Here is a 21,947-nt window from a genome sequence, read left to right as displayed (position 1 = left end):
CCAAAATCTATAAATGAAAAGATTAATATATTTGACCTTAGGTAATGACAAAATGAGAGCTAACATATGACTACTATAAGTTATATTACATCTTATGGAAAAATCCGAATGAATTTTTGACCAACCCAATACTTTATGCTACAGCTTTACATGTATAAACTTATTTATCCTCATCAAGTCCTATGAGTAGGTTAACTTATATACCCATTTTAAAGATGAGAAAACTGAGGCACAGATAAGTTAAATAACTTGCCAAGATCATAATGCTAGTAAAACAGCAAAACTGTAATTCAAATCTAGATAGTCTAACAGGTGATACTATATTACCTTTTAAATATGCTTATGACACAAAATAATGTAAGCAAATTCAAAACACAAGACAAAGTGAGAAATTTTAATCACAATATAACAGTAGATTAAAACACTAATTTCATTAATTTAGAATAATTTATATAAATCAATAAGAAAAAAATACCCAAGATTAAAAAATGAGCAAAAGATGTAAACAGACAGTTTACCATATACAGAACAATGGCCAATAAGCATATAAAAAGATTTTTGGCATCAGCAGCAACTAAAGCAATGCAAATGAGAACAACAATAAAATAAGGATTTTTTCTATTGGAAAAATAAAAATGAAAAAGTTTAATGATATTTTTGTGTGTGGGGAGACCAGGAAGTGTGTGAGCAGACCTGGCCTCTCATAAAAGTTGATGGGATTATAAACTGGTGCAAAATTTCCAGAGGACAATTTGACAATGCCTTTAAAAACAAAAATGCATATATAATTTGAGCCAGCAGTCAGGAATACATTTTTCCAATTCACCTTACACACTTTTACCAATTTAATATATAAGAGATGTTCATTGTGGCAAATTGAGTCACAGCAAAAACCTGGAAACTCGAATCAATAAGCATCTAAAACTATGGTACATAAATACGATGAAATACTGTTAAGCTACTCCAAATTAGCCAATATACAAGATGTCTTACATAAATAATTAAGATATAAAAACAAAGCAGAGAGCAGTGTCTATAGTATGATTCTTTTTTTTTTTTGTATAATTTCCCCCATGTTAATGAATCTAATAAGTGATTTTTAAATGAAAGGTAAGCCCTGGATCTGAGAGCACTTGACAAGTGTGCTGACCTGATGTTGATGTTCACAGGCAGAGGGAGTCTTACCCTTTGACTGTGACTGGAGCCCATTGGCCATCTGGGTTGACCATTCATTCACAAGTAGGCATCATGGCAGTGCCCTTCTCAAGTGGTCTCAGATAAAATCTAAATAAGATAATTGTCTGTGGCCAAGAGACCTGACTTCACTCAAGTCAGACTTCAGGTTCATGTCTGAGCACTGTCTTAGCTATCTGGACCCATTTGTCGAAGGGCAGTCTTTCCACCTTCTTAGTTTCTTCAGCCATAGTCCTTTTAGACCCCACCTTCCTTATGTGTTGACTTGTTTATGATGGTGAGGTCCCTTTTACCTTCCTTCCAAGTTGGCCAGAGAATGGGCCTTCAGGGTTTCCTGTGGATGGTTGTGGAGAGAGTGGGGAATTTTTAAAATCTGTCTGGGCTACGCCCTTGGAACTCCTGTATGAGTACGATAGGCTAAGCTAGAAACAAATTCAACAAGATCCCTTAGTACAATAAATATTTCTTTATTTTCTTAGGTCCCTTTTCCATTGTGATTCGGTGTGGAGGCTGGGGAGGGGATGAGAAGCTGGGCTCCAGAGAGTCACTCAGTCTCCTTGGCTGATGAGGTCCCACTGTGTTTTGGCTGTACCACTTAGAAGTTATGACATCCTCAAGGGCCATTGTGGGGAACAGATGCTAAAATTGCATCATTTGCAAATGTTTCATCTTGAACGAAGGTTCCTTCTACCCCAGTCAGAACCAGTCCTGGGAGCCTCCCTAAACTGCAAAGGGATGGTAACTTGTGATCCTCCCATGTGCCTGGAAAGAGAAAACACTGAATGTGAGTGACTAGAAGTCACTCTCAAAGGTGGCCCATCACAACCATTCCCCCCTTTTCCTTTAGGTTAGAAATAGACGTGTGCTTTGGGACCTGAGAGTGGGAGGGGCTTTCTCTGCATTAGGGACCAGAAAGCCTTCCACAGTGAGCCAGCTTTGGGGGAAATGTTTGCACAGCAGCTGAAAGAACTGCCTTGTATGGGGAAGTGTATAGTCAGCAGTGTCACATGGTCTGGGCTGGAATCCCAGCTCTCTCGTGCTTGCAAACAGTATGACTGTGGACAAATCACAAACCTCTCTGTGCCTTAGTTTCCTTATCTCTACAATGAGGACCATGGTATTAATTTTCTAGGATGGAAAGGATTAAACTAATATATGTAAATTGTACTAAATACTCTAGTACAGAGTAAACTATATATAATAATTCACAATAATATTGATTTTTATTAATTAACTAATTAATCTATTTGAAACTACTATATCAGGCACTTGTGGAATATGATTTAGCAAAAGGACTCTGCAAAGATAGAATATCTGTTTTTTCAATGTGGTAGCCGTCCAACATCTGCAGAGCACTTTTCTTTTTTCTTTTTTTAATTTAACTTAATTTTTTATACAGCAGGTTCTTACTAACTATCCATTCTATACATATTAGTGTATGTATGTCAATCCCAATCTCCCAGTTCAGCCGACCAACCCCCCCACTGCCACTTTCCCCCCTTGGTGTACATATGTTTGTTCTCTACATCTGTGTCTCTATTTCTGCCTTGCAAGCCAGTTCATCTGAACCCCTTTTCTAGATTTCACATGTATGTGTTAATATACAGTATTGGTTTTTCTCTTTCTGACTTACTTCACTATGTATGACAGTCTCTAGATGCATCCACGTCTCTACAAATGACCCAATTTCGTTCTTTTTTATGGCTGAGTAATATTCCATTGTATATATGTACCACATTTTCTTTATCTGTTCATCTCCTGATGGGCATTTAGGTTGCTTCCTGGCTATTGTAAATAGTGCTGAAGTGAACATTCAGGTGCACGCATCTTTTTGAATTATGGTTTTCACAGGGTATATGCCCAGTAGTGAGCTTGCTGGGTCATATGGTAATTCTATTTTTAGTTTTTTAAGGAACCTCCATAGTGTTCTCCATACGGGCTATGTCAAATTATATTCCCACCAACAGTGCAAGAGGGTTACCTTTTGTCCACACCCTCTCCAGCATTTGTTTGTAGATTTTCTGATGATGACCATTCTGACAATTGCAAGGTGATAACTCATTGTAGTCTTGATTTACATTTCTCAAATGATTAGAGATGTTGAGCAGCTTTTTGTGTGCTTTTTGGCAATGTGTATGTCTTCTTTGAAGAAAAGTTTATTTAGGTCTTCTGCCCATTTTTTGATTGGGTTGTCTGTTTTTCTAATATTGAGCTGCATGAGTTGTTTATATATTTTGGAGTTTATTCCTTTGTCCGTGATTCAGTTGCAAATATTTTCTCCCCTTCTGATGGTTGTCTTTTCATCTTGTCTGTAGTTTCCTCTGCTGTGCAAAAGCTCTTAAGTTTCATTAGGTCCCATTTATTTAATTTTGTTTTTATTTCCATTACTCTAGGAGGTGGATCAAAAAAGATCTTGCTGTGATTTATGTCAAAGCATGTTCTTCCTATGTTTTCCTATAAGAGTTTTACAGTGTCCATACTCACATTTAGGTATTTAATCCATTTTGAGTTTATTTTTGTGTATGGTGTTAGGGAGTGTTCTAATTTCATTCTTTTACATGAACCTGTCCAGTTTTCCCAGTACCACTTATTAAAGAGACTGTCTTTTCTCCACTCTATAGCATTGCCTCTTTTGTCATAGATTAGTTGACCATAAGTGCATGGGTTTACCTCTGGGTTTTCTATCCTGTTCCATTGATCTATTTTGCTGTTTTTGTGCCAGTACCATACTGTCTTGATTACTGTAGCTTTGTACTATAGTCTTTGTACTATAGAAATCAGGGAGCCTGAGTCCTGAAGGTCCATTTTTTCCTTCAAGACTGCTTTGGCTATTTGGGGTCTTTAGTATTCCCATACAAATTTTAAGATTTTTTGTTCTAGTCTGTAAAAAATTCTACCAGTAATCTGACAGGGATTGCATTGAATCTGTAGATTGCTTTGGGTAGTATAGTCATTTTCACAATATTGATTTTTCCAGTCCAACAACATGACATATCTCTTCATCTGTTTGTGTCATCTTTGATTTCTTTCATCAGTGTCTTATAGTTTTCAGAGCACAGGTCTTTTACCTCCTTAGGTAGGTTTATTCCTAGGTATTTTATTCTTTTTGTTGCAGTGGTGAATGGGATAGTTTCCTTAACTTCTATTTCTAATCTTTCATTGTTAGGGTATAGGAATGCAAAAGAGTTCTGTGCATTAATTTTGTATCCTGCAATTTTACTAAATTCATCAATTAGCTCCAGTAGTTTTCTGGTAGCATCTTTAGGATTCTCTATGTATATTATCATGTCATCTGCAAACAGAGACAGTTTTACTTCTTCTTTTCTAGTTTGTATTCGTTATATTTCTTTTTCTTCTCTGATTGCCGTGGCTAAGACTTCCATAACTATGTTTACTAATAGTGGTGAGAGTGGACATCCTTGCCTTGTTCCTGATCTTAGAGGAAATGCTTCCAGTTTATCACCATTGAGAATGATCTTGGCTGTGGGTTTGTCGTATATGATATTTATTATGTTCAGGAAGGTTCCCTCTATGCCCACATTCTGGAGAGTTTTTATCATAAATGGTGTTGAATTTTGTCAAAAGCTTTTTCTGCATCTATTGAGAAGATCATATGATTTTTATTCTTCAATTTGTTAATATGGTGTATCACATTGATTGATTTGCATATATTGAAGAATCCTTGCATCCCTGGGATAAATCCAACTTGATCATGGTGTATGGTCCTTTTAATATGTTGTTGCATTCTGTTTGCTAGTATTTTGTTGAGGACTTTTGTATCTATATTCATCAGTGATATTGGTCTATAATTTTCTTTTTTTGTAGTATCTCTGTCTGGGTTTGGTATCAGGGTGGTGGTGGCCTTGTAGAATGAGTTGGAAAGTGTTCCTTCCTCTTCAATTATTTGGAAAAGTTTGAGAAGGATGGGTGTTAACTCTTCTCTAAATGTTTGATAGAATTCACTTGTGAAGCCATCTGGTACTGAACTTTTGTATGGTGGAAGATTTTTAGTCACAGTTTCAATTTCATTACTTGTGATAGGTCTGTTCAGAGTTTCTATTTCTTCCTGGTTCAGTCTTGGAAGGTTATACCTTTCTAAGAATTTGTCGATTTCTTACAGGTTGTCCATTTTATTGGCATAGAGCTGCTTGTAGTAGACTCTTATGATGCTATGTATTCTGCAGTGTCCATTGTTACTTCTCCTTTTTCATTTCTAATTTTATTGATTTGAGTCCTCTCCGACTTTTTCTTGATGAGTCTGGCTAAAGGTTTATCTATTTTGTTTTCCTTCTCAAAGAACCAGCTTTTAGTTTTATTGATCGTTGCTATTGTTTTGTTTCTATTTCATTTATTTCTGCTCTGATCTTTATGATTTCTGTCCTTCTACTAACTTTGGGTTTTGTTTGTTCTTTCTCTAGTTCCTTTAGGTGTAAGGTTAGATTTTTTTATTTGAGATTTTTCTTGTTTATTGAGGTAGGATTGTATTGGTATAAACTTCCCTCTTAGAACAGCTTTTGCTGCATCCAATAGGTATTAGATCATCGTGTTTTCATTTTCATTTGTCTCTAGGTATTTTTGATTTCCTCTTTGATTTCTTCAGTGAGCTCTTTGTTATTTAGTAATGTATTGTTTAACCTCCATGTGTTTGTGTTTTTTACGGTTATTTTCCCCCTGTTATTGATTTCTAATCTCATAGTGTTGTGGTCAGAAAAGATGCTTGATGTGATTTCAATTTTCTTAAATTTACCAAGGCTTGATTTGTGACCCAAGATGTGATCTATCCTGGAGAACATTCTGTGTGCACTTGAGAAGAAAGTGTAATCTGCTGTTTTCTGAAGGAGTGTCCTATAAATATCAATTAAATCTATCTGGTCTATTGTGTCATTAAAGCTCGTGTTTCCTTATTAATTTTCTGTCTGGATCATCTGTCCGTTTGTGTAAGTGAGGTTTTAAAGCCCCCCATTTTACTGTGTTACTGTAGATTTCCTCTTTTCTAGCTGTAAGCATTTGCCTTATGTATTGTGGTGCTCCTATGTTTGGTGCATATATATATATATATATATATGTATATATATATATATATAATTGTTATATCTTCTTCTTGGATTGATCACTTGATCATTATGTAGAGTCCTTCCTTGTCTCTTGTAACGTTCTTTATTTTAAACTCTATTTTATCTGATATGAGAATTGCTACTCCAGCTTTCTTTTGATTTTCATTTGCATGGAATATCTTTTTCCATCTCCTCACTTTCAGTCTGTATGTGTCCCTAGGTATGAAGTGGGTCTCTTGTAGACAGCATATATATGGATCTTGGTTTTGTATCCATTCAGTGAGCCTGTGTCTTTTGGTTGGAGCATTCAATCCATACACATTTAAGTAATTATCGATATGCATGTTCCTACTACCATTTTCTTAATTGTTATAGGTTTGTTTTTGTAGGTCCTTTTCTTCTCTTGTGTTTCCCACTTAGAGAAGTTCCTTTATCACTTGTTGTAGAACTGGTTTGGTGGTGCTGAATCTCTTAGCTTTTGCTTGTCTGTAAAGCTTTTGATTTTCCTTTGAATCTGAATGATATCCTTGCCAGGTAGAGCACTCTTGGTTGTAGGTTCTTCCCTTTCATCACTTTAAATATATCATGCCACTCCCTTCTAGCTTGTAGAGTTTCTGCTGAGAAATCAGCTGTTAACTTTATGGGAGTTCCCTTGTATATTATTTGTCATTTTTCCCTTGCTGCTTTAAATAATTTTTCTTCATCTTTAATTTTTGTCAATTTGATCAATATGTGTCTCAATGTGTTTCTCTTTGGCTTCATTGTGCCTGAGACTCTCTGCACTTCCAGGACTTGTGTGGCTATTTCCATTCCCATTTTAGGGAAGTTTTTGTCTGTAGTCCCTTCAAATATTTTCTCCGGTCATTTCTCTTTCTCTTCTCCTTTGGGACCCCTATAATGTGAATGTTGATGTGTTTAAAATTGTCCCAGAGGTCTTTTAGGGTGTCTTCATTTCTTTTCAATCTTTTTTCTGTTTTCTGTTCCATGGCATTGAATTCCACCAATTTGTCTTCCAGGTCACTTATCCGTTCTTCTGCCTCAGTTATTCTGCTATCTGTTCCTTCTAGTGTATTTTTAATTTCAGTTATTGTATTGTTCATCTCTGTTTGTTTGTTCTTTAATTCTTCTATGTTTTTGTTAAACATTTCTTACATCTTCTTGATCTTTGCGTCCATTCTTTTTCTGAGGTCCTGGATCATCTTCACTCTCATTATTCTGAATTCTTTTTCTGGAAGGTTGTCTATCTCCACTGCATTTCATTGTTTTTCTACGGTTTTATCTTGTTCCTTCATCTGATACATAGTCCTCTGCCTTTTCATTTTGTCTGTCTTTCTATGAGTATGGTTTTTGTTCCACAGTCTGCAGGACTGTAGTTGTTCTTGCTTCTGCTGTCTGCCCTCTGGTGGATGAGGCTATCTAAGAGGCTTGTGCAAGCTTCCTGATGGGAGGGACTGGTGGTGGGTAGAGCTGGTTGTTGCTCTGGTGGGCAGTGCTCAGTAAAACTTTAATCCCCTTGTCTGCTGATGGTTGGGGCTGAGTTTTCTCCCTGCTGGTTGTTTATCCTGAGGCAATACAGCACTGGTGCCTACCTGGCTCTTCGGTGTGGCTAATGGTGGACCCTGTGGGGGCTCACGCCAAGGAGTACTTCCCAGAACTTCTACTGCCAGTGTCCTTGTCCCCATGGTGAGTCACAGCCACCACCCGCCTCTGCAGCAGACCCTCCAACACTAGCAGGTAGGTCTGTTTCAGTCTCCTATGGGGTCACTGCTCCTTCCTCTTGGTTCTGATTCGCACACTACTTTGTGTATGCCCTCCAAGTGTGGAGTCTCCTTTTCCCCCAGTCCTCTCAAAGTTCTGCAATCAAATCCTGGTAGCCTTCAAAGTCTGATTCTCTAGGGAATTCATCCTCCTGTTGCTGGACCCTCAGGTTGGGAGGCCTAATGTGGGGCTCAGAACCTTCACTCCAGTGGGTGGACTTCTGTGATATAAGTGTTCTCCAGTTTGTGAGTCACCCACCCAACTGTTATGGTAGTTGATTTTATTGTGATTGCGCCCTTCCTACCATCTCATTATGGTTTTTCCTTTGTCTTTTTATGTGGGATATACATTTTGGTGAGTTCCAGTGTCTTCCTGTCAATTGTTCAGCAGTTAGTTGTGATTCCAGTGCTCTCACAAGAGGGAGAGAGCACATGCCCTCCTACTCTGCCATCTTGAACCCATCTCCCCTGCAGAGCACTTTTCTTGAATCAGGGTACCAACATGTTGACATGTCCCCAGTGCTCATAACAGGGGGCACTGAGGCTTCCCTGGTTACACCTGCAGTGTAAAGAGCTTCTTGGTCACTTACATGGTGACAAGGATCCACCATGTCTGGATCACCTGTTTTTCACTACTGACACCTTGTGACAGAGGCAGCAACTGCAATTGAGAAAGCTTGACTGTGGGATCAAAGTAGACTTCTCCTTCCCATTATCCAGGTACACTGACCAGGGCTGAGTTCTTTGATAGGCATCTCAAGGGTGATTCTATATCACAGCAAAGACTTCCAAGAGGGAAGAGAAACATCCTTGTAAAGGGTGGTTCTGAGTCTCTAAGACATTTAGTTCTTAAATGAAAAGACTTGTCTTTATATTTCTTGGCAATAAAATGGGGTACACAGATTAATTGCATATTCAGCTTCACATAATCATTGGAATGGATAGATGCAACATTGTTTATGTTCATTTTTACGTATTGTTTTATGTTTTCTTATTTCACACTTTTTGATTGAACAAAACTGAATAACACAAATAGGTAAGAATAATTAAAGAAAGTTAATTCAATAAAGCTTGGTGGGAATATTTGTTAAAACTAAATGGTATATTGGGTGACTATAAAAAAACTTCTGTTTCCTCTCTGTCTTGGACAGGCTTACTCCCTCCAGGAAGGCTGTGCTCAGCTACAGTCTCATTTTAACATTGTATTGCCTTCTTCAATCCTTCTAGACCATGGCTTTTTTCTCAAAATGACTCTCCTGCTCTTGTGTAACCTATGTCATCAAAAGGATCTCACAGTCAGACTGATTAATGAATATTTTTATCTGTGTCTCTGTGTTTCTTCTCTCATAACAACTGGAGAACTCTCATAACAACTACAAGCATTTTCTTTTCTTAAGAAATAGAGTTTTTTTTTCTCATATGATCTGCTTTTAACCACTACTCAAATTTCATAAAGAGATACAGAAGTTCAAATAAATTATAATTTTCCATTGCTTCTTCAAATGCATGAGGCACCATGTCTGATTTTTACTGTCATCATTCTAATCCCCAATTTCCACTACTATGGGATTAGAAAATCAATCGTCAGGAATTAAAGGAATGATTACTGGAGCTCAGGATAACTTTAGGCATTGTGTGGCCGAAAAGTAGATATAATATTAAGTTTTAAAATCGGCTGTTGCCTTAGAATGGTGATAGTTCCAGTGATCACTTTAATATAGCAAAATGAAAAGACAGCAGGCAAGTTACTCTTACTTTCATTCCTTTGTTTAAACTCTGCCAGACTCTTGATCCAAATGATCCATTAACTGTAATACATTTTTGTTGACTTTGTAGAAGGAAAAGGAAATAGGGGTCTGATTGCTTCAAAACATTTTTTTTGGAATTCAACTGATAAATATTAGCATTTAAACAATTACTAACTATGTAGATATGTTTTATAATATTTGGCCTGAGCAGTTACCTGGTCACACAACTGAAGTCTGAAGTTTGAAACTATATGTGGGTTTTTTTTTTTTTTTTTTTTTTGGCTTTCTAAACTCTTTTAAAAAAAAAATTGAGGTATAGTTGTTTTACAATATTGGGTTAATTTCTGCCACACAGCAAGATGAAATATATATATATATTCATTTATATATATATATATATATATATATATATATATAATATATATATTCATTTTCATCAATATCCTATGGTTTATCACAGGATATTGAATATAGTTCCCTGTGTTATACAGTAGGATACTCCCCCTTGACAACCGCAAGTCTGTTCTCTGTTTCTGTGAGTCGGTTTCTGTTTAAAAGATATATTCATTTGTGTTGTATTTTAAGAAGTGGAAGCACTGAAAAAAATTCAGGCAGAGGTAGGATTTTTGTTGTTTTACAAAGATATTCAAGCCATTTAACAAAAAAAAAGCAATTTGCAAACTATTCAGTCATAAGCTTAGCACAGTAATACACGTGTGCATGTCAAAAGAAATATCAGGAATTCTCACAATTACCTCCTTTCTGCTCAATTTTTTTGATTTGTTGGAAATTTTTTTAATGTGTAATTTTGACGTAGGAATGGAAATTAATTTAAATGATAATGTGTTCTGTAAAAGTGACCCTTTATCTCAGCTGTGTCCATGAAAGATTCTTCATCAAAATAATGTTATACTCTCATCACCCACGAATGCCCTGCCATTCTACTGGGATATTTTCAAAGTAGACATTGCTGGCAGTCTGATATCATCAGGTTTTTTGGTGATACTTTTAATCAGGTTAGCAAAATTCTTAGATTATTTTTCCAGCTTCAACACTCACTTTGAATCTATAATTGTATATCTGGAAAAAATGTTATATATCTATCACAAGCCTTTCATTTCAGGTTTAAAGAAACTGGCACAGAATTTCAGTGACTTACTCAAGGTCACTCAGAAACTCAAGGGCAGGTTATGGTGCTAAAATCGAGCTACGCTGTTCCCCCTGCTCCCAAGTTCTGACTAATACCTAATATCATGGCTTCTTGGTGGCCAAATCTGTGATTGTGTTCCTGTTTAAAAAATATCACCTTAATTATTTGGTAAATCAAAGTTCTGACATGTTATATAGAACTAGTTGGAAACTGAAAGGTAAAATGTGCTTTCATTAGGGTTTTTATTATTTATTTTAAATTTGTTTTTAGTGATTACTCTCCAGGTAGGTAAAGTTCTGGGAGTTATGGGTATAGTACTGGGAGTCTTACAAGGGAGTGATGGAGAAGGGAGTTAAATTTTTCATTTGCAAATTTTATTGGGAAAGATGATAGCAGAGAAGAGAGGTTTGCAAAATAAAAAAAAAATACAATGACAAAAGGGAGGGAATATATGTATATGTATGGCTGATTCACTTTGCTGTACAGTAGAAACTAACGCAACATTGTAAAGCAACTATACTCTAATAAAAATTAATTAAAAATGCAATGAAATTCAGCATTGCCACAATACCCCCCATGCCAAGTGCAAGCTCCCACTCCACCTCTGGTTAAATTTCAATTTTGTTAACGCTAACACTTTTACTGTGCAAACATATCTCTGGTACTATAAAAGAAGTGATTACGGAAACATATTTCTTTTTACAGAAATTTCCTTAGTATCAGCTTTGAGGAATCCATCTCAGACTCTCACATCCCTTTCTTCTTGGTGCGAAAATATGATTCATACCCCTTTAAATAAACTGCATTGTATTATAAATGAACAAGTGTTTCTATATTGCTTTTTTGAGCTATGAGAGTATCTGGAGAAGTCTTTTCTACTGAGTTTGAAATGTGTTTTCTGTAAAAGAAGGCAAAGACAACTTTTTCATCTTATGGGGGGAAACATAAACGTATTTTTATTGTACTTTATAAGCTAGATATCTTAAAGAATAGAAACACGTTCATAGATATCTGTCTGTCAATTGTCTCCTATGGGAAAATGCAGGATGCAGGAGGAAAGAAGATAACTTAATGCTGGCATTACCTCTGCCAAAGAAGAGGCATCACTTTCCGCATCTAATGTCCATTTCTTTTATCTGAGGGTCCAATCTGGCCTCTGCTACTTCTTCCACGAAACACTTTGCAAGAGGAAGGTAGCTGAAAGGATGAAAGTGGAATGCCTTGAGGACAAATGGGATTGTGAAGCAAACTCACATTCTGTCCTTTAGAAAAACATCAGAAATACCCATTTTCCATGATTTAAAACAGGGAGGCAGAGTGGGGAGAACTGTAATTATTGTATAAAGAATAATGCTGAGGCAAGCAAAGACATATATTCAATCCCTCTACCATATTTCATGGTAATGATACATATGCACCCACTTTCATCTGCTGTAATGTTGCTCTACTTGGGCCTATGCATCACAGCTGGCATTGTCAAGTGCCACTTTCCTTCTTCACTTGTTTTCAACACTTATCTATATTCTCCAATTCTGATATATCATTTCAAACTGAAAATGATTTCTAAGTGTAAAAAGTCACCAGCAACCTTTTACTCATGGGCCTGAAGTAACTGCATTTTTATATAATTAAATCACCCAGTAATTTGTTGATATCATAAATACCAATATTTAACATACTTTGCTTATAAAGTAATTTCATTGAACAAAAATACAAATTATAATAATACAAATATATAATACAAGTTTCATAATAATGTCAATGTAAGGAATATATTTTATTAAAGCTTTGAGCAACTGTTTAAAAACAGAAAATGTGTAGTATAAATCATATTTATATATGATATAAATATAAAATAATAAATATGTTAGCACTGTTGACTTTAATTTTATCAAAAATATTGATGTAAAAATTGAGATCTAGGCAATAATTTTCTATATTCAAGCTAAATCTCATTTTATTGGTAGAATCAAAACCTAATAGTATTCTTATTTTAAGAGCTTTTCAAGAAGGATCTACAGTTTTCCACAATAACCTATTTCAGAAAGTAAGAGAATGCTAATTAATTATTTTTAGCTTTCTGTACCTAATAAATTTCTTTTGTACAAACTGAGTATTCTAAAATGCTTCTTGACTTTAACTGAATTTTTAAACTGAATTCAGTCAATAATGTTTTGTTAAACTTCTGACCTCTATTCATTTATCCATTCATTCACTACTTATTGAGCATTTACATGGTGTAAGGCATTCAGTTCAGCCTTATGGGTGTAAATATGAATAAAACACAGGATCTGTGCTCAATTCTCTCAGATGTGTAGAGGGTTGGAAAACAAATCTACAAAATGCAGTAGTTTGTCAAGTTTTCTAAAGGGTATTCCTGTCACCTGAAAGGCTCAAGAGATGCTTTTTGAATCAAATGAGAAAATAATGTTAGGAGCCATGAAGTCTCAGGACTCCTGGATTCCACAACCAAGATGGAACAAAGAAAAAGACACATAAATGTAATAACAAGAAGAATAAAATAAGTATAGTGATACTAATCAAATGAATATGAAGTGATAATGTGGAGACTTAGAAATGCAATTTAATTGTAGATATCAGGGCATATTTTACAAGAGAACTGGCATTTCAACTGGGGAAGAAGCAGAATGTTGTATGTAATATAATGATGAAATTATTTCATACCTAGGACACAATAAACAAAGGCACAGAGAAACCCAACTGAATGGCAGGTTGATTAAAGGACTGCTTTCCAATGAGATTGGAAGACCATGTTGCATGTAGGATAGACCAGGATGGAGAAGCAACCCCAGGACTTTAAGCTGCAGACAACTCTTGTTATAATCTGTTTCAGGTCAGGGTCACTTTCAGAGTGTGTGCAGAAGAGGCAATAGGAACAGACTGACTGGGATCTGGGATTCCTGTACTGAGTGGTCTTGAAGAAAAAGGAAAAGGTCTTTCCCTTTAGTTTCATATTTTCTTACTGGTTTTTCTAAATGAGCCCGTTCTCCTTTCTGGCTCCATTTCACTGTGCTTTTCCTGATGCTCAGCCCACTGAAGCCTCATCTCCTCTGTTCTCACCTTTGGAGAGAGCCTTCCTCTTCCAGGACCATTGTACTTGCTGTTGTCATGGATTTTGATTGACTGTCTTCTCGCTGGTCTCCCAAAGAGACTTTCCCAAGGCAAGGTTCACCAATCCCTTCCTCCTCCAACATGTGTTGTTGTTATTTCTCCACAATCCTACTTTACCCCCTTTCATATGCATTTCACTCTGTGAAATTGCCTAGCTTACTGGTCTGTGTACTTGTTCCTTTTCTCTATGATGCAGACTCCTTGTGGGTGTGGCTTTCTCAGTCTTGTTCACCATTGCATGACCAAGGCGTGGCACAGAGTAATCCCTTGTTAAATTCACATCAGATGAATGAATCAATCAAAATCTGTTCGCTTTAATGGTCTCAAACCATCTTTACTTGCCAACCAGATAATTCAGGCCAAGATAGTCTCTCCTAGTCCAGCACACCATGTGGAAATGAAAATAGGTGAATGGTAAAGTTTTTTATAACGTTCTAACATATAGTTTTTAAAAGTAGAGTTAGACTAAAAAAGAAAGGCCAACATAGTGCTTTGATCCAAAGACAAATAGCTAACTAAAGTTGAGATTCAATGGAACCAGTGAGATGGTGTCTTAGGCAGTAGAAATTTAGGACCATGAAGAGTGGTTTGGCTGTCTCTCCTACCCAGTGACTTTTTCTGCAGTAACTTGTTTCAGATATTGATGAAGTCCATACTTTGAGTCCCACCCATGGTACTCTGTTCTTCAACAGTCTCACCCTCTGAAATCAGGGTGGAGGAAGCCTGAACTGCCTCTGGGTTCCTTCTGTATTTTTCTTAAAGGGTAGTTCACTGCCAAATAGCTCTATAGTCTTATCCAATGAATCCCACGAAGTCCAGCTCTCTTCATTCCTTCCCACTTTCCTTGTCCCTTTTAGTTCAAGCTGGCAGTGTCTTTGCTGTTGTGATCTCATCTCTACCCGTTGCTTCTGTTGAAATGAATAATTGAGTTCATAATCTCTTTATCAAATGATTGTTTAGGCACACCTTTAGTGTTCTTTTCACAACAAGACTTTTTATTTTTTACTGTTCAGATAGGCTGAGAATTTTCCAAATCTTCAAGTTCTGTTCCTCTTTTGCCTAACATTTTTTTTTCTTCATCTCTCTCCTTTGGCATTTTGCTATAAGCAGTCAGGAGGGCCAAAGCTGCTTCTTCAACACACTTTGCTTGGGAATCTCCTCAGCTAAATATCCAATATCATTGTTCAGAAGTTCTGCCTTCCAAAAAACACTAGAACATTGTTCTGTCATGTCCTCATCACTCTTAATGTATATATTTCTAGCATGCACCCCAAAACTCTTTCAGCATTCACCCATTACCACTTCCAAAGCTGCTTCCACATATTCAGTGTACAAATATGCATATCCAAATGCAAAAGTGTTTATTACAGCAGTGCCTGAACTTCTCTGTACCAAAATGTATCTCAGTTAGCTCTGACTGCCATAACAAAATACCATAGACAATGTGGCTTACACAACAGAAATTTTCCTTTTCACAGTTCTGGAGACTGGGAAGTCTAAGACCAATGTGTCAGCAAGGTCAGGTTCTGGTGAGAGCTCTCTTCCTGGAGTGTAGACAGCTGCCTTCTCACTGTCTCCTCACATGGCAGAGAGAAAGAGAGAGCAAATTTTCTGGTGTCTCTTCATGTAAGGTCACTAATTCCCCATAGATCAGGGTCCTGTCCTCATAACCTCCTCCAACCCTAATTACCTAGTAAATCCTCATCTCCAAATGCCATCACATTCCGGAGTAGAGCTTCAACATGTGAATTTAATAAGAGGACACAGACAATCAGTTCATAACACTTCTGAAACTCAATGCCATTTTTTACTCTTTATCACAAAACATCTTTGTCTTTTTGTGACATTTTGTTATACTCTGAATTGGATTGTAATGATCTGGTAACAGGGGAAGAACATTGGCATCAGAGAGTGATGCATTCAAATTCTACTTTTGCCATTCACTGGTGTAGTGTTGGGCGAATTGCTCAAATTCATCAAGGTCCTGTTTCCTCTTCTAGAAAATAGGAATACTCCCAGCTACATGGCACTGTTGTTTAGATAATTTAGACATAATATATCTCATATGCACCAAATAAACGATAAATATCATCTATTTTTAGCATTGTTAATAATAACACAGCTCATGACTATACTATCCCCCTTTTCAGAGTAAAAATTATTTGAGATCAGATTTATATTTATATTCATCCACAAAGCTGATAGCTATCTCAGCTAACACCTAACAGTCAGGCTCAGGGAAAACTTACATATATTAAAGGCAGAGGTAATTATGTAAGATTCTCAGAAAGGGAGGGGCTTCATCTTTGCTAACATGGGTGTGTATGGATCATGACTATAGGCTATAGGAAAAGGCTGAAATGATCCAGAGCATGAGTAAGACTGGCTGAAGACAGGCTGTCTTTTTGAGGATAAAAGCAAATACAAATAGTGTAGTTAAGGGACAGAATCTATATAACAAAATCAATCTTCATCTTCAAGGAGTGAAAGAGAGGCTGAAGTCCCTGCATCTGTGACTGGAGAGGTGGTCAAACAAGATGCGAGTGTGAAAGGAAATAGAATGATGCCAGATATTTCCCAGTTTCCTCTCCATCCGGATCATCCTTCCTCTCCTTGTTCTCTGACCAAGAAGGCAGATTTGTGTAGATGGTATCAAGGTGTTCCTGTGGACTCAACCTTCAAGAACACAGTAGGAGATCAAAGAAGGAAGGAAAATGAGTTCAAGGTATTTATTCCTCTGACTTCTAACTCTTTTGGTTGTTTTGGACTGACCATGTCTATCATCACGGTTTCTATAAAGGAAGATTGATCTACCCAGGTTTCTTTCAAGGTCCCAGTAATTATTCCTTCTCTGCTGTGTCTGGCCTTGGGCTACTTGACGTGTGTGTGTGTGTGTGTGTGTGTGGTTTATCCACATTCTGCCTATATCTTTGTAAATTGATCCTTTATAAGTAAAACCTCTTTAATAAGCCTAATTTGACTATCTAGCTATCTCTAGCTGGGAATTTGATAGAGATGAACTGTTGAAGTTTAAGGAGGAGTCTGTGAACAGAAGCTGGGGACAGAGGTTCCATCCTCCAGGGAAGGCTGGTGAGCAAGTGACTAGGCAGCTTATAAAAAAAGGATCAAAATTCATACCAGTGATCATAAATTCAAAAGGAGTCACCTGGGACTTCCCTGGCTGTCCAGTGGTTAAGACTTCGCCTTCCAATGCAGGGGGTGTGGGTTTGATCCCTGGTCAGGGAGCTAAGATCCCACATGCCTCATGGCCCAAAAACCAAAACATAAAACAGAAGAAATATTATAACAAATTCAGTAAAGAGTTAAAAAAGAAAAAAGGGGTCACCTATCAGATCATAGATAGAGAAGATGCACTAGCATGTATTCCCAAGAGGAACTGGAACCTAAAGCTTGCTAGGTTCAATAAGCCATAGGCTGACCCAGAAATTTAACATACATTATCTTACTCAAATTCCACAGCAGTTCTGTAGGGTGGTTTTATTCTTCTCATTCTATGTTCCTGAAGGGCAGAAATCAGGTCTTAATCTCCACTGCTTTTTAAGAACCTGTTATAGGGCAAAACATGGTAGAAGCTCCTTGAATACTTGTAGGTCTGAAGTGGACACAGATGACTGTGGGACCTGCCCTTATTTCCATATACTCATTTCTCTGGCATCTCCTAGCTGATTTGCCATCCCCATCACTGACAATTTAGTGATTTAGAGAACTTTCCTGAGTGGTGGAAGATGTCTGGATTTGATAATGAGGAAGGATAGATTTAAGAGGCTAGATTACATGGGGTAAACTAAATAACTTTACAACCTTTAGTTTCCTCATCAGGAAAATAGAAAAAAAAATCACTTCTACCACATCCCTACAGAAGGATAGGTGTGAACCTAAAATAAAATCAGAGATTGGAAAGTGCTAAGAAGTAGGTAAATTGGCAGTGCATCAGATATGATGAGTTTTAGCTCTACTGAAATGTGTACTCTGTAGACAGCAAGATGTAGGGCAGCCCTGATGTGACTTGCCTTTGGCTTGCTGTGTAGGAGGTCCACAGACCTTCAGCTCTTCTATTCTGGGTTTGTTGTAGGATAAACTCAGTGCTGAAAGTGAAGTTTTTACAAAGGGCCTAACCATGCACTGCTCATCTTTGCTCAAATAACAGGACAGACAAATAACAGGGGCTGTGTGGGAAAAATTGACTTTAGGATCAGACAAACTCTTGCCTCAGACTTTGAAAAGCTATATGATTCTAGGCAAGTCACCTACATCTCTGAACATGACATAAACAAAACCTAGCTAACATTGCCTTCTTCATTGAGTGAATTAAATGTGAAAAGAGACAATGTCTATTAAAGTCCCGAAACTGGCACTGTTGATAGCCTCTCTGTGGTTCCCAAGAAACCTCATTTCGTTAGAATGATCCCAGATCTTTTACAAGTTTGCTTCACCAGGGAGAGTGAGAGGCAGGTGTCCACATCCTTTCTTCTCTTACTCTGAAGACATTGGTTGAAAGGGACAAATACTTAAAAAAACCCTTTCCTTCAGTTCTAACAGTGCAACAAAGGCCTTGTGCAGTTCCAACTACTATAAGAACATTTTCTCTTCACAGTGATAAGTCCTCAGGGGGCCGATGTTTCAAATAGTAAAAGCCTCACGTTGATTTGAAATGTAATAGTGGGTAACGAGAGAGAGAGAGTAGACACAGAGGAATGAAAGTAAATCCTCATTCTGGAATATATAGAATCTAAATAAGAACAAATGGGCAGGATGATGAAATTAAAATTGCCTTCATTATGGACTTTTTAAGCAATGGGAAGACATAATTTCCAAAGCAATTTCCACAACATCGCTAATTATTAGAGAAATGCAAATCAAAACTACAATGAGATATCACCTCACACTGGTCAGAATGGCCATAATTAAAAAGTCTACAAATAACAAATGATGGTGAGGGTGTGGAGAAAAGGAGCCCTCCTACACTCTTGGTGGGAATGCAAATTGGTGCAGCATTATGGAAGACAGTATGGAGTTTCCTTAAAAAACTAAAACTAGAGTTGCCATATGATCCAGCAATCCCACTCCTGGATATATATCTGGACAAAACTGTAATTCAAAAAGATACATGTTCATAGCAGCACTCTTCACAATAGCCAAGACATGGAAACAACCTAAATGTCCATCAACAGAGGAGTGGATAAAGAAGGTATGGTAAATGTATACAATGGAATACTACTCAGCCATAAAAAAGAATGAAATAATGTCATTTGCAGCAACATGAATGGACCTAGAGATTATCATACTAAGTGAAGTAAGTCAGATAGAGAAAGACAAATACCATACGATATCACTTATATGTGGAATCTAAAATATAGCACAAATAAACTTATCTATGAAACAGAAACAGACTCACAGACATAGAGAACAGGCTTGTGGTTGTCAAGGGGGAGAGGGGGTAGGGGAGGGATGGATTGGGAGTTTGGGGTTAGCAGATGCAAACAATTATATATACAATGGATAAACAAGTTCCAACTGTATAGCACAGGAAACTGTTTTTAGTATCCTGTGATAAACCATAATGAAAAGATTTTTTAAATATATATATATACACACACACATATGCATAACTGAATCACTTTGTTGTATAGCAGAAATTAACACAACATTGCAAACCAGCTATACTTTGATAAAATCATTTTTATAAAGTAATTATAATATAAATCATAAAAATATAGTTGAGATGTTCCTTAACAGACTCTCTTAGCAGACAACCATCCACATTATCCACCATCTTGCACCATTCACCCATACCTCATCTAACAGGATGACATTTAATACAAAATCAGAATAATGAAGGTCAGGAATTTGTGCAATTTATTATTGGTGCCAAGCAATATTAGTTCAGCCAGTACTTTACTAAAATATGCTTAGTGGGATTGTGCCTTTTAAAAAAAGGTTATTATTATCAAGTGTCTTTGCAAATATAAACTCCTACTGAAAGGGCTAGATTTTCTATAGATCACCTTGATCCTTATTGGAGGAAATGGAAATGTATGCTCATGAAACATGTTCTTTTGTGCTTTCCTATAAAAACCACACTTAATTTTCTTCCATTTTGAGTAGAATGATTTTTTTTTTTTTAAGGAAATGCAGTCTTTGACTTTTTTTTTAAATGTTCATCATCTGGAAAACAAACTTACCTATTTCATCTGGGATGAATTTAGAAGACTCACGTTCCCCCTATATTTGTGTTTACTTGGTCAGTGACTTGAGCCTCAGTAATCTCCTGGGAAGGCAGCCCAAGGTCCACTTCAGACCTACAAATATTCACAGCTCCCGACATGTGAATGAAATGGAGTAAAAGACAGTAGAACACTTGTAAAGAGGGTCAGAATTCAAGGAGAAATTATCCAGGGAAAAGAAAGAGTTTAGAATGGTAAGCAGCTGAATTCAGAAACAGGACATGAAGCTTAGATGCGTTTCTAGAAGAGAATGGTGGGATTTTATGTATTCATCCCCATCAAGTCCCCATTGTCATTCAGCTTATATAAGCACATTGGGGACAAAAGAACTGCACACACAGGGGAGACCTAAAGCAAAACACCTCTTTCCTTCAACTTGTAATACACTGATTCTAAAGCTTCCCTCTTTTTTTAATCTTTATGTTCTTATTGAAGTATAATTGATTTATGATGTTTCAGATGTCCAGCAGTGATTCATATTCTCTTCCATTATAGGCTATTATAAGATATTGACTATATCCCTGTGCTGGGCAGTAGGTCCTTGTTTATCTATTTTATATAGAGTAGTGTGTATCTGTTAATCCCAAATTCCAAATTTATCCCTCCCCTGCTTTCCCCTTGGGTAACCAGAAGTTTGTTTTCTATGTCGGTGAGTCTGTATCTGTTTTGTAAGTTCATTTGTATCATTTTTTTTTGTATTACACATGTAAGTGATATCATGTTATATTTATGTTTCTCTGTCTGACTTACTTTGCTTAGCTAGGGCCATCCATGCAGCTGCAAATGGCATTATATTATTCTTTTCTATGGCTGAGTAATATTCCATTGTATATATATACCACAGTTTCTTATTCATTCTTCTGTCAATGGACATTTAGGTTGTTTCCATGTCTTGGCTATTGTGGATAGTGCTGCCTTGAATATAGGGGTGCATGTACCTTTTCAAATTAGAGTTTTCTCTGGATATATGCCCAGGAGTAAGATGGCTGGAACATATGGTATTTCTCTTTTTAGTTTTCTAAGGAACCTCCATATTGTCTTCTATAGTGGCTTCACCTATTTATATTCCGAGCAACAGAGTAGGAGTGCTTCCCTTTTCTCCACACCCTCTCCAAAATTTATTATTTGTAGACTTTTTGATGATGGCCATTCTGGTGTGAGGTGATACCTCACTGTAGTTTTGACTTACATTTCTCTAACAATTAACAATGTTGAGCATTGTTTCATGAACTTGTTGGCCATCTGGATGTCTTCTTTGGAAAAAAATGTCTATTTAGGTCTTCTGACCATTTTTAGATTAGATTGTTTTGTTTTGTTCTTTTTATATTGAGCTGTATGAGCTATTTGTATGTTTGGAAATTAATCCCTTATTGGTTGCATTGTTTGCTAACGCCTCTCTCTTTTAACAGATATGTAAGAATTTACCTTTTCTTTGGAATAGTGAAAGTCAGTTCCAGAGGACCACAATAGCCTGGACTTTAGTCTGAGTGAGGCACAGAGCACTGAAGAGGAGCTTGAAGTGGGACCAGATGGAATATTCAGTCCCACTGAGTCTAAGCAGTCCCCCACCATCACCCCCATCTGGACACAGTCACCCCTGATACTTCTGGATTGAAGTAGCTAGTTGATGATTAATTCTCTAACAGGAATAGGTAAATATTTTCTAT

The sequence above is a fragment of the Mesoplodon bidens genome (genome assembly GCF_964165515.1).
Source record: "Mesoplodon bidens genome assembly, chromosome: 8".
NCBI lineage: Eukaryota > Metazoa > Chordata > Mammalia > Artiodactyla > Ziphiidae > Mesoplodon > Mesoplodon bidens.
The sequence above is the reverse complement of the archived record's forward strand: the minus strand, read 5'-3'. Positions refer to the sequence as shown.